Source organism: Apium graveolens, chromosome 11, assembly GCF_009905375.1.
Source record: "Apium graveolens cultivar Ventura chromosome 11, ASM990537v1, whole genome shotgun sequence".
Classification (NCBI taxonomy): Eukaryota; Viridiplantae; Streptophyta; class Magnoliopsida; order Apiales; family Apiaceae; genus Apium; species Apium graveolens.
In genome coordinates, this window is record NC_133657.1 from 69,174,336 (window position 1) to 69,188,025 (window position 13,690).

General features: G+C 37.9%; 1 long non-coding RNA gene across 2 annotated transcripts; it reads left to right on the forward strand.

The window, feature by feature from the left end:
- The first annotated feature begins 1,914 nt into the window (after positions 1-1,914).
- LOC141698678 (uncharacterized) lies at positions 1,915-7,034 on the forward strand. Of its 2 annotated transcripts, none has more exons than XR_012565198.1 (3): positions 1,915-3,183; positions 3,271-3,383; positions 6,493-7,034. It is a non-coding gene; the product is annotated as an uncharacterized LOC141698678 (long non-coding RNA). The 2 variants fall into 2 exon arrangements; XR_012565197.1 differs by lacking the exon at positions 6,493-7,034 and adding an exon at positions 3,828-5,032.
- Positions 7,035-13,690: the final 6,656 nt, after the last annotated feature.

Below are 13,690 nucleotides of genomic sequence, written 5' to 3' on the forward strand. Positions count from 1 at the left end.
CTGCCATTTTTGATCTGAAATTGACCGTCGCTGATATTCCTGACCTCTCGTGGTTCGATGTTCTTCCTTTCCAACATCTCTTCTTGATGGTGAACGTCGAGGGGATTTGGAGTTATATCTTCGCAACCTCGGAGTCCGGGGACTATGAGCTCATGACTTGTCATACTTGTAACTATGAGCTCGCCCCCTTTGTAGTTGCTTGAAAATCTTGTCTGAAATTTAGTCTTCAATGTAGTCCAAGAGTCGATTGACCTAGATGGGAGATTATTGTACCAACGCAGTGCTGTGCCTTGCAAGTATGTAGAGAATAATTGGCAACGGGCGACTTTTGAGTGTCCGTAAAATGCCATTCGACCATTAAAGGTGTTAAGGAAACCCGATGGGTCAGTTGATCCATCAAATTGGTTGAGTGTCGGGGTTTTCAGAGTCCTGTCTATCTTGGCTTTTTCGATGCTTCGAGAGAGAGGACTTTTCACCGGGGCTTCGAACCTTAATTGAGTTCGAACCACATCTCACAATTGAGCCTTATCTTCCTGCATTTTCAGGAACTCCTCTTGTGATATTGAATCTGTTGACATCGACCCTTGCGGAGTTCCCCCCGAAAAGACTGTCTTGGGGCGTCGGGGTCTTGAATATATAGACTTAGTAGAAACCTCCTCCTCATCATAATAGTAATCCTCATCATCCTCTGAAAGCTCCACATAACCAAGTTCCTCATCACCACCTTCCTTAATCGATGCATGTTTTAACTCTTGCTGCAAACATTGAATTTCCCTTATTTTCTCCAGCTTCGCCTCTAATCTTTGGGTTTCAGCCTCTAACATCTTGAGCTCATCATCCGAACCTTCCACCCCCTCTATCTCTTATTCTCGTAAGAGCTTCTTTTTTGCTTCAACTTTTGTAAATGCAATCTAGCATCACTGGAGAGCACCTGCTTTCCCTTTTCTATTAAAACACGAGAACGAGTATCCTTAACGACTCTCCTCTTGCGTTTGACTGGTGGTTTCTGCGCCTGAGATCCCTCAGGTGGGGGGTTTTCCTCCACCGGAAACAACCGTCTTGGCTTGAGGGTCGACGGTACTTTATCATTTTCTGCTGGAGCAACATGTTCTGATTTTTGAACAGTTTGGATCTCAGTAGTGTTTCCATATTTTTCTGGATCTGCTTCTTCAATAATCATATTGAATTATCAAATTTAAGAGCTCCTTCTAGCGCCAAATGAAAACCCTAAAATGAGTAATGTTTATGTGAGAAACAATATTCTTTATTCATACTTATTTTTCCAACCCCCTTCAAGTAGGGCAATTAGCCTATATTTATAGGGTGCCTTTAGTGGGATTTTCCCCTTACAATTGGGCCTGTATTGGGTTTTTTATTATAAGCTTATATATTAAAGTCCTATCTATAGTCTTTCCCTCTTCCTCCTTTATTCTTGCGCCCAACAATACCATTTCATCCGTTCGTATGTGTTCTGGTTTATTCCGTTGACAAATGTGTCACTCCCTGATTATTATTGTTAAGTCCTGTTTTAGAGTAGGCCAATAAAATAGCCGTTCTGCTCTTTTGATGGTTGCACTAATACCCAAATGTCCTCCTTCTGCACTGCTCATCAGTGCTGTACAAATTCATGCCATTAGATCATTAGTTGTGCCAACATAAAATCTACCATTCTTCTTTAGTTCCCCATCAGTGTATATGTATGTAACCCCTTCCATTTGAGGATTAATGAGTAGATTTGCTATGATCTGTTGTGCATCTGGATCTTGTAGAATACTATCTGCCAGTTCATCTCTCCAAGTTGGTTTCTATATTGAAATTAACATACATTCCACATCTTCATGTACTACTAGGAGAACGTCTGCAGCCAAGTTCTCCTTTCCTCTCTTGTAGGCAATTGTATAGTCAAAACCGAGTAATTTGGACAGACCATTTTGTTGTAAGATGGTGATAATTCTTTGTTCCATAATATATTTATTGGCCTCTTGATCGGTCTTAACAATGAAAGGGGGTGGCCCAATAAATAAGCTCGCCATTTTTGGGCAGCCATTATGATTTCCAAAAGCTCTTTTTCGTACGTGAAAAGTTCCAAGTGCTTTGTACCAAGTGCCTTGCTCATATAAGCTATGGGTCTTCCGTCTTGCATAAGTAGGGCACCAGCACCGCTATTGCAGGCATCAGTCTCCACTATTAGCGGTTTAGAGAAATCTGGTAGGGCCAATACAGGGGTGCCTGTCATGATATCCTTGAGCTTGTTGAAGGCAGTATTGGCTTCTTCTGTCCCAGAGAACTTTGCCTTCTTTAATGGTTGTGTTAAAGGCTGATTGATGACTTCGTAGTGCCTCACAATCCGTCTATAATATCAGGTCAGCCCAAGGAAACCCCTCAATGCCTTTATGTTCCTTGGTATTGGCCATTCTAACATTGCCATGATTTTATTTCTGTCTGCTGCTACACCATCTTGTGATATAACATGGCCCAGGTACTCGACACAGTTTTTGGCAAATTCATATATGCTTTTCTTGACATAAAGTTTATGTTTTCTCAGGACCTCAAATACAGTTGCAAGTGCTGCAGGTGCTCCTTTTCACTGCTGCTGTAAATGGGAATATCATCGAAGAAAACCAATACGAACTTTCTCAAGTAATCTGAAAAAACTTCATTCATAAGGACTTGGAATGATGCCGGAGCATTAGATAGCCCAAAGGGCATGACTATGAATTCGAATAGCCCTTGGTGGGTTTTGAAAGCGGTTTCGTAGATATCTTCGGGGTGCACGCGTATTTCATGATAACCGCTTCGCAAATCCAATTCAGTATACACTCTTCTACCCTTTAACTCAGCCAATAATTCCTTAATAACGGGTATTGGGAATTTGTTTTTCACCGTGACAGTATTTAATGCTCTATAATCGATAACCAACCGCCATGTTCCATCTCTTTTTCTAACCAACAAGACAGGGGAGACAAAAGGTGATGTGCTACTCCATATAATACCACTAGATAGCAATTCCTTGGTGATGCTTTCAATTTCAGCTTGTACGACGTGGTGATCTTGATTTCTTGGCGGGGGTAGTTGTTGAGGAGTGGAAAATATATATTCATAATCTCATATCAACAATTTGAGTGATTCTGAAAGGTCCTTGGATTTCCCTTCTTTAAGCTCTACCGCAGCCACTTGTACCAGGTAGTAAGCCTCTTTCTGATGATATGTATTTTTATCATTTAGTTGTGATTTCAATTTGATGGCACCTTCTAAAATTGGTTGCTTCAGGACCACCTTTTTGCCCCTATAGTTGATTGAGATGCTTTCTTGTTGGAAGTCAAAGGTGAAGGGAACATTCGTCATACATTGAACTCCCAGTATCATATCATAACCACCTAGAGGTATTATATCCATGTCATCCTTGAATTATATCTTTTCCACTTGGAAATGAATGTTTTCCACCATATTAGCGCACTGTAATTTTCCCCCGTTGGAAACAGTTACATTGAATAAAGTACAAGGACTAGGCCTGATATTCAAGGACTTTACCAGACTAAAAGAGATAAAATTGTGTGAAGATCCACTATCTACCAAAATACTGATAATTCTGCCCTTCAATTGACCTTGCAATTTAAGTGTGTGAACACCTTTAGAACCAATGTTAGCGTGCAGTAACACCTTGACCTCTCCCTCAGTAGTAACAAGGATCTGAATAGGGCATTCCTCCTCCCATTGTATGGTTTCTTCCTCAATCCTTGATTCAGATTGGTTAATGTATTCATCCTCTAGCATAACATATAATTTTTTTTTTGCAATTGTGACCAACTTCATATTTTTTATCACAGTGGAAACAAAGTCCCTTGGACTTTTTATCATTGAGCTCAGCTAGAGTTAACCTTTTGAAGCCCTCAGTTGCTGGTTTGTTTCCCGAAGAAGGACTATATTGTTTTGTACTCTTGGTGATGGAAAAGAATTTGCTATAGGGACCTTGATAACTACTCTTAATGATTGATTTGTACCTCTTATTTAGTACATTTAAGAGGTACTCCTGTCTCCTGGCTAACTCCCTTGTCTCCTGCATGGTTTTTGGCTTTTGATTGTAGAGTTGTTAGGAGATTTCTTCCTTCAACCCACTGATAAAATTGTCTACATAGTATGATTCTCCATGGAAGCCTTCCTGTGCCATAACATAGTTTCTTAATTCCTCAAAATTTGCTATGTATTCATCCACTCGCCCATTTTGCACAACGTTGTTGAATTGACCTACAACATTTTCAAATCCTACATTTGAGAACCTATGATAAACCAGTTGGGTGAATTCTCCCCACAAATAAGTTGGGCTTTGACTCTTCAATAGTTCGGTACCATACATCAGCTTCCCAATTTATAAACAATGCAACACAAATAACCTTTGACCTTGGATCAATATAAGGGTTCAATTGAAAGAATTTGTCACATTTACTGACCCAACTCCTAGGCTCCTTCCCATCGAATTTAGGAAATTCTACCTTAGGGACCTTATAAGGTGATTGATTGGTGGAGGTTCTTGAGTTACTCCAGTCAGAATGTGCCAATTATTGCTGGTTATTAAACTGTGGTTGGCTACTTGGTTGGTGTATTGATTTGGTTTGGTTTGGGGGGGGCAAAAACTAGCTTCCTACAGGGTAGTGGCTTGCAGTTGACTGGCAAAAATAAGAAGTGGAGTTACTGTATTTTGTGTGAAATAGGGATATAGGGGCAGGCGAACGGGTATAGAGTAGATTGTAATGGTTGAGTTTGTGTGAAAGGTATTGTGGTGTTTGTAGCCACGGTGTCAGGAGGTATAAAGAAATCACCAGCAATATTGCAGCGAGGGATTCAACAATCTACCAGGGTGAGAGGGTCAACAGGGGTAGCCGTTAATCCAAAAGAGGTGGTGTTGGTTTTGGAGCTTTGGTTTTTCCAGTTAACACTTCTGGTCTGGGTTCCATCATTTTCAATATCTCTATTAAGTGTAAGAGCATGAGAAAAATGAGAGGGTGTTTGTAGTAGTGGATTTACCTGAGAGGTTCACAGTATTTGCGGGGTTGAAGCCAAGCTCCCTTCACCCAGATTTAGCTGTTGGCAGGAATTCCTGTGGATGGCTATTAAATTGCCATGGATTTTTGCACAATATAGGGTTGATTATTCCTTGCATTATGTTTTTATTGTTTTTAGGTTTTCAGGCGAAGAGGAGCTTTGTTAAGCTTTTAAATGGATGATTAGTTTTTATGATTGCGTATTACGGTTCTGTGTGGATGGTTTCGGTGTGATCAGTATATGTATTGGGACAGGAATGAATGGCATGGAATATTTTGAAGGAAAGTAGAGGTGTAAGAAAGGATATTAGAGGGAGCAGTGGAAAATGAGAGACATCAAAGATTTTATCACAAGGTTTATAAAAAAGTGGGTAGGAATTAAAAATATGCTTTCATCTCCAAATTGGTGGAATTTAGCTCTGCTTTAATTTTCTTATTACATTTTTGGAATATGTGAAGGGATGAAATGTTGAATACTATTGTCTACCTACGGAATATTATATTATACATTTCATTCCATTTCCTCCAAATTTATTCTGTCTCACCAAGTAGAGTGGTGGCTTCTTTCAGTTATCTGTAAACTTATAGCCACCCATAGGTGGAAAATATTTGTATAGGCTGAGGCGTTGAGTGGATGAAACTCTTAATAATTATAGACACTCAGCTTGGAGATTGCATAATGACTTTGTTTTTGCTCTTTAAGAACGACGATAAATAATGTACTAGAAGTGACTAGAGTTTATGGTAGTTATGTAAGTAATTAGTATGGTTTGTGAAGTGATCTCAATTTAACATGCTATAATCCTATCAATTATGAGTGATTTAGTTTGTTCTGCAAGTCTGTATTTTAGTTCATTGTAGTATGAGCCACTAACTAAGAACCAGTGGTAGTTTCCTCCCCTTGCTTCTGTTAGTTTCCTGATGTAATGTTACGTCCGTTGTCACTTATCTGAATTCTAGTAATCTTGGTTTCAGAGCCTTAAATCAACCTCATTTCACAAAAAATTTCCATCAACCCCAAGTCTCCAATACATTACTGTTTATGTGTTCTTCATAAAATACTAGCGGACTCGGACTAAAATGTTTACATTACTATCTAAGTCTCTGAATTTGCAGTTTCCCAGTAGAGCTGGAATAAACAAGGGATTTAAATGAAAACTGAATTGGTTTTCGGAGGGATGAGGAGAGAAATTAAATGACCTGTTTTTAACTGCAATTGAAAGTAGTAAATATCTCATAAACTCCCAAGTGCAGTTAGGTTCAGGTACAAGTCAGGTGCAGAGATATCAGACTACTTGAAAGGGGTCTAGCTAATTTTTAGATATGCATATCCTGTATCTACTAAATTGATCCTAAGAGTTTAGTGCTGCAAGAAATTTATGACAATGATGTGAACATGAAAATGTATGCAGGTTGTTTATCATTTTGACAAGACTTTATTGGTTTGGTGCAGGCATGGGAATGTACTTCCAGGCTCGGCTCGACCTCGATGAAAATAGTTCGGGTTCGAGCTCGAGCTCGATCGAGCCTTTAATTTCAAGTTCGAAACTCGGTTCGTAAAAGGTTCGGTAAGCTCGAGTTCGACTCGAAAGCTCGAATTAATTCACTAAATATTAACAAATAATTCAAAATATGATCGGTTCGACTCGAGTTCGGCTCGAGTTCGACTCGATAAAAATAAATGATATATAATAAATATTAAATATTTACATAAAAATATATTTTTAATAAAAAAAATTAAAAATAATAGAGGCTCGATAAGGCTCGCGAACCTTACGAGCCGAATAATTTGAAGCTCGAGCTCGGCTCGGTTAAAAATTTGAAAAGCTCGAGCTCGGCTCGACTATTTTTTAGCCGAATTCGAATTTTTTACGAGCCGAGCTCGAGTAGCTCACGAACGGTTTGGCTCGTTTACACCCCTACTCATGACTCATTGTTGCTTTTGATATGCTACTAAAGGTAATATCAGTAATTTTTCTTCTTCTTCAGAATATTCTGTGCCTGATCATTATATTTGAAATTTGTAAGGAATATTTGTTGTCATAGTAAATTTGTAAGGTAAGAGAGGATCATTTTGTAGGAATCTACTGCAGAGCTCTAAAAGATGATAGAATGTTTTAATATTTCTGAATATGATTCCTTTCATTGAATTGATTGATTACATATGTTGTAGAATAGACTATATATAGATACTACAGATCTTTCTAGAGAGTCATTTAGAGAGTTGATACAATTAACCTCTAAATGAACTTGATTACAAGATGCATGAATATATAAAAGATAGAAAGTGCATGAATTCCAACACTCCCCCTTAATGCACTTGTCTGACAACTCCAATGCGTTCACGTAAGTAGCAAAATTTCTCTTTAGGAAGAGCCTTTGTAAAAATGTCGGCAAGTTGTTCTTGAGTCTTGCAATATTGTAGTTATATCTCTCCTTCTTCAACTGCATCCCTGATAAAATGATATTTGATTGCAATGTGTTTTGTCCTCTCATGACACACTGGATTTTTTGTAATGGAAATAGCTGATTTATCGTCACAGAATAGAATTGTAGCTTCGTTTTGCTTTTCTCCAGTATCTTCAAGAATCATCCTTAACCAAATTACTTGAGAAGTTGCTTTTACAGCTGCTACATATTCAGCTTCTGCTGATGATTGTGCAACAACTTTCTGCTTCTTTGACAACCAAGAACAAATGTTTGTTCCAAGTAAAATTGCATAGCCAGATGTACTCTTCATGTCATCTATACTTCCAGCCCAATCACTATCCGAGTAAGCAATAAGATTCAGATTTTCTCCAGCTTTGTAAAAAATCCCATAGTCAAGTGTTCCCTGCAAGTATCTCGGAATTCTTTTTGTTGTTCCAAAATGTGTTTGACTAGGATTGCATAAATCTTGAGAGTAGAGTTGTTGCAAACATTATGTCAGGCCTTGTTGCTGTAACATACAACAAGCTACCCACCAAACTTCTGTAATGAGAGCAATCTACCTTTGATGTTCCATCAACTTTTGATAATTTTTCACTAACAACCAGGGGTGTTGAAACCGGCTTGCAATTTGACATATTAAATTTGTCAAGAATACTTTTTGCATACCTCTTTTGTGAAACAAAAATCCCGTCTGCTCCTTGTGATACTTCAACGCCCAAGAAATAATGAAGTAGCCCCAAATCACTCATCTCATAGGATTTCATCATGTGTTCTTTAAATCTTTCCATCATCACTTGATCATTTCCTGTGAAAATGAGATTATCCACATAGAGACAAATAATGAGAATCTTGCTTCCTTCTTTCTTCACATACAAAGTTGCTTCATTCTTGCTTCTTTGGAATCCATTTTTAAGAAAATATGTGTCAATCTCTTTGTAACATGTACGAGGTGATTGTTTAAGTCTGTAAAGGGCCTTTATGAATTTGTACACTTTGTTCTTTCCCCCTCCACCAAGAACCCTCGTGGTTGCTCAACATAAATTTCTTCATCAAGCTTTCCGTTTAAGAATGCAGACTTAACATCAAGCTGAAAAAGTTTCCATTTCTTTTGTGCAGCAAGAGCGATCAAGGTTCTTATAGTTTCAAGCCTTGCTACTGGGGAAAAAGTTTCTGAAAAATCAACACCAGGCTTTTGAGTAAAACCTTTAGCGACTAGCCTCGCCTTATGCTTTTGAATTTCTCCATTTTGATTCAATTTTGTCTTGTAGATCCATTTTAGCCCGATAATTTCTCTTCCTTGAGGCCTGTCTACAAGCTCCCATGTTTTGTTCTTATCAATCATGTGCATTTCTTCTTCCATTGCTTGCTGCCATACTTCATATTTTTTAACTTCTTCAAAATTTTCTGGTTCTCTAACCGCAAAATTATAAGATTGATATATGTCACTAATTCTTCTGAATTTTCTTGGTGGAGTTTCATTATCATCCTCTGATTCAGATGTGTGAGTCTGATCAGATGTGTGAGTTTCTTGATCTTGTTCTTCTATTTCTTCACTTTCTTTATTTTCTTCATTTTCTTCCAGAGAACTCGGTTGATGGACATGTTCCACATATTTTTCTTTACAATCCCAGGCTGCATTTTTGTTGTGAATATGTTGTGTACTTGATGATTACCTAAACAAAACTTTAAGTAGATTTTACTTAGTGAAATAATGTAGCACTCGACGGATAAGAATTATAGTCCCGACGGATAACTCATTATAGTCCCGACGGATGATTAACTTATTATCCATCGAGTGAGTAGCTTATGTAATAATAAATTTGTAGCACAGTGTTGTATGCACCTTTGTATAGAATCTGAAGTAGCATATAAGTCATGTTGACTTAACTAGATATGCAGAATAGGTTGATTAACTGTACATAAGCAATGTCTTGTAATTCTGTATAAGTAAAATGAAGTCAAGTGCCAAAATAGCTGCCAACGGATGCTTAACAAAGCTTCGACGGATGATCAAATAGCTATCAACGGATGTTATAACATAGCAGTCGACGGATGATCAATTAAGTCATCGACGGATGATCTGAAAGTCGACTGATGATCATATCAAGATTCAAACATCAGTTGAACAGTGAAAGCTGACACACAGCCGTTGAGTTGGATACAAGTACACTGTGGAAGCCCATTAACTGGGTAATAGAGGACGAAAAGCAGCAAAGATCAAGACTGTTAGATTTTATATTTGTTCAGTTCTTTTGACTTTGTAATCTTGGTAATATATAAACCAAGAGAGTAGCAAATAGAAATAACTGAGATAGCTAAGAAACAACAACAGAGAAATCTTTGTAAGCACTATCTTTAGCATTTCCTGTATTTTTAGCAGTTCTATTTTGTAAGCAGCTGTGAGCATTTCTGCACACAGAGTCCTCTCGATATATTAAATATATCTCTGGTGGAATTGTTTAAATCCACCAGAAAGTTTTTAAAGCCTCTTGTTTTTAATTACTTATGTTTTGATTCATTCAAGTTTACATTCCGCATTGTGCTAATCAAAACAAATATATCCATAATCGAGTTGAACATTTTTATTTCAAGAAAAAGGTTCAATAATTCCATTCAACCCCCCTTCCGTAATTCTTGCTATATTGGTAAGGGACTAACAATTGGTATCAGAGCAAGCTCTTAATCTACAAAGAGTTTAAAGATCAAAACAATTCAGCAAGATGAACAAGAAAGATGTTGGAGTCAAGATTCCTTTTCTTGATAAAGATAATTACCATCATTGGAAGGTAAAGATGCATCTTCATATGCTTTCTCAAGATGAGGCCTATGTGGATTGCATAGAAAGAGGCCCTCATGTTCCTATGAGAGCTGCAACAGGAAATGAACCATCTGTTCCAAAGCCAAGGCATGAATGGTCTGATCCTGATATTGAACAAGTCAGGAAAGATAAAAAGGCCATGAACATTCTGTTCAATGGTGTTGATGCAGACATGTTTGATAACATCATCAACTGCAAGACTGCCAAGGAAGTTTGGGACACAATACAGATAATCTGTGATGGTACTGAGCAAGTAAGAGAAAATAAAATACAGCTCCTGATTCAGCAATATGAGCATTTTCACAATGAAGAAAGTAAGTCACTCACTGACATTTTTAGTAGATTCCAAAAGCTACTAAATGCTCTTAAATTGCATGGAAGAGTCTATCAGACTAAAGACACCAATCTGAAATTTCTCAGATCTCTTTCAAAGGAATGGAAACCAATGACAGTCTCATTGAGAAACTCACAAGATTATAAGGAGTTTACTTTGGAGAGACTGTATGGCATTCTGAAGACCTATGAGCTTGAGATAGAGCAGGATGAAAGAATGGAGAGAGGAAAGAAGAAATGAGGATCCATTGCACTAGTGGCTGAACTGGAAAAGGAGAAGGAAGTGAAGATGGAAGCTGTGGAATCAACTTCAAAGGCCTTTGAAAGCAAGGGTAAAGGGCTAGCTGCAGAAAGTGAAGATTCATTGAGCCAAGAATACATGTAGGACATTGATGAGCACCTAGCATTCCTTTCAAGAAGATTTTCCAAGCTCAAGTTCAAGAAGAACTTTGGAGCTGCCAAGACAAATAGAAACATGGTGGATAAATCAAAATTTATGTGTTTCAAATGTGGCTTGGCAGGGCATTTTTCAAATGAGTGTAGAAAGTCAGATTCCAGTAAGAAAAGATTTGAGTCTGTGGATTATAAGCAAAAATACTTTGATCTACTTAAACAGAAGGAAAGGGCTTTTATTACACAAGAGAATGACTGGGCAGCTGAGGGTTTGGATGAAGATGAGGATGTCAGCTATGTCAATCTAGCCCTTATGGCCAAGTCTGATGAAACAGAGACAAGTTCCTCAAGCAATCAGGTAATCACTACAAACCTTGCACATTTATCTAAAGCTGAGTGTAATGATGCAATAAATGACATGTCTACAGAATTGTATCATTTGCGTGTTACACTTAAGTCCCGCACTAAAGAAAATACTAAAATCAAAGAAAACAACTTGTTTTTGAGTGAGAGGAATAATGTGCTTGAGTCTCAGTTTGTTGAGTTTGAAAAACTAAAAATTGAGTGTAGAATTGCCAAGGAGGAATTAACCGAGTCCTTGAAAAAGGAAGAAATTTTAAAGAAGTAGCTCGATCGTGAACAGGAGGTGATTAAAGCATGGAAAACATCCAGAGATGTTCATGCTCAAATCACCAAGGTTCAAGGAATTGAGTCTTTTTGTGATGAAGCCTGGAAAAAGAATAAGGAGAAACTAGAACCTATTTTGGTAGATGGATTGCTGACAGATGTAGACTCGACGGATGATGAGAACTATCCGTCGGATAACAAAAAGTGTTATCCGTTGAATGAAAAAAATCCTCATCCGTCGGCTGTGAGCAAACCCATTAGCAAAGCCAAATTAACCAAGCTAAATGAAAAGTATGGGTCTGTTTCCAAGAACTTTATTTCAGGAGAGTCAAGTCAAGCCAAGAAAGGGTTGAAGACTAATGTTGGTCACATGACTGTCAAACAGTTAAGTGACAGACTTGAAAAGATAGAGGTAAAAACATAGACTAAAAGGAAAAACAATAGGAATGGTACAGTAGGGATTAACAAACATAATAACTACACACCTGACAAATATGCTCCTAGAAAAATCTGTATCAAATGTGGTAGTGTAAATCATTTGTCAGTTAATTGCAAATCTGCCATGCCTACTCCCATGTCTGTTCAGCCTCAATTCTCTAACATGAATGCCATGCCTCCCATGCCTGTTAATGCTATGCCTACACAGAACATGAATGCACAGTTTGCTAATATGCCATTTGCACCTAATCCATATTATGCTGCATACAATATGCCTCAAATGCCATTTAACATGCCTTACTGGAATAACATGTTTGCACCAAGCATGCCATTTCCTGTTAGCCATAACATGCATGATAATTCTGTTGCATCTAGTGGTTTCAAAGGCCCAACCCAAATGACTAAGGAAGAATCTGAAATTCCTAAGTCAATTGAGTTAAGACCTAAGAAACAGAAGAAGAAAGCTAACAAGGCAGGACCCAAGGAAACTTGTGTACCAAAATCAACTTGATTTGATTTTGATGTGTGCAGGGAAACAGAAGGAATCTTTGGTACTTGGATAGTGGTTGTTCAAGACACATGACTGGTGATTCTACCCTGCTCACAGAGTTTGAAGAGAGAGCTGGCCCAAGTATCACTTTTGGAGATGACAGCAAAGGTTATACTGTGGGATATGGCTTGATTTCAAAGGACAATGTCATCATTGAAGAGGTTGCCTTAGTGGATGGTCTCAAACACAATATGTTGAGTATCAGCCAGCTTTGTGATAAAGGCAACTCAGTAACCTTCAGCAAAGAAACCTGTGTTGTGATTAATAATCAAAACAACAAAGTGGTTCTCACTGGTGTGAGAAGAGGAAATGTGTATCTAGCTGACTTCAACTCAACTAAAGCATAATCTGTAACTTGTCTTGTGGCGCCCTCCAAACCCGGGTCAGAAGTTTGGGGTCCACACACACACCTTATTTATAACCTGCTTATAACAATAATAAAGATAATAATAATATATGCAGTGACCCTACTTACCAACCCCCACGGACCGCAACAGGTTAAAGTATGCACACAAGCCAAACACACTAATATATTACAAACCGTTCAAATCCCAACTATTTCAAACTCAAACTGAGTATTAAACATTATTATAAACTTTTACAAACTTAAATTATCCCAAAAGAAGCCTACTAGCTCAGCTTTCTCAACCTGAACCCCTAGCTCTCGCGCTGGACTGGGGATCCTTGCTACCAACTGGTTCCTTTTTAACTGGAAAGAATATAAACAACATCGCAAAAATGAGCTAACTAGCTAAGCAAGTCACAATGACAAAACTGAGAATAATGATCATCAGGTGAATATGATTATGATATCAAGTGAACAATGGATTATGATTTAGAATTGGATATTATACTTTTAATTTAAAAACCAAGGTTAGGTTGCTGATCAGTCACGCACTAACCCCGAGCAAGGCACACAGCATTGCTCTAACTACTGGATCCAAGGCACACATTGGCCTAACTTGACCATTATATGGTCTGACCACGAATCTGGTCCATAATTTTATAAAAACAATCCAATTCTAACATAATAACAGAATATGCAATAATAAACAATAACCG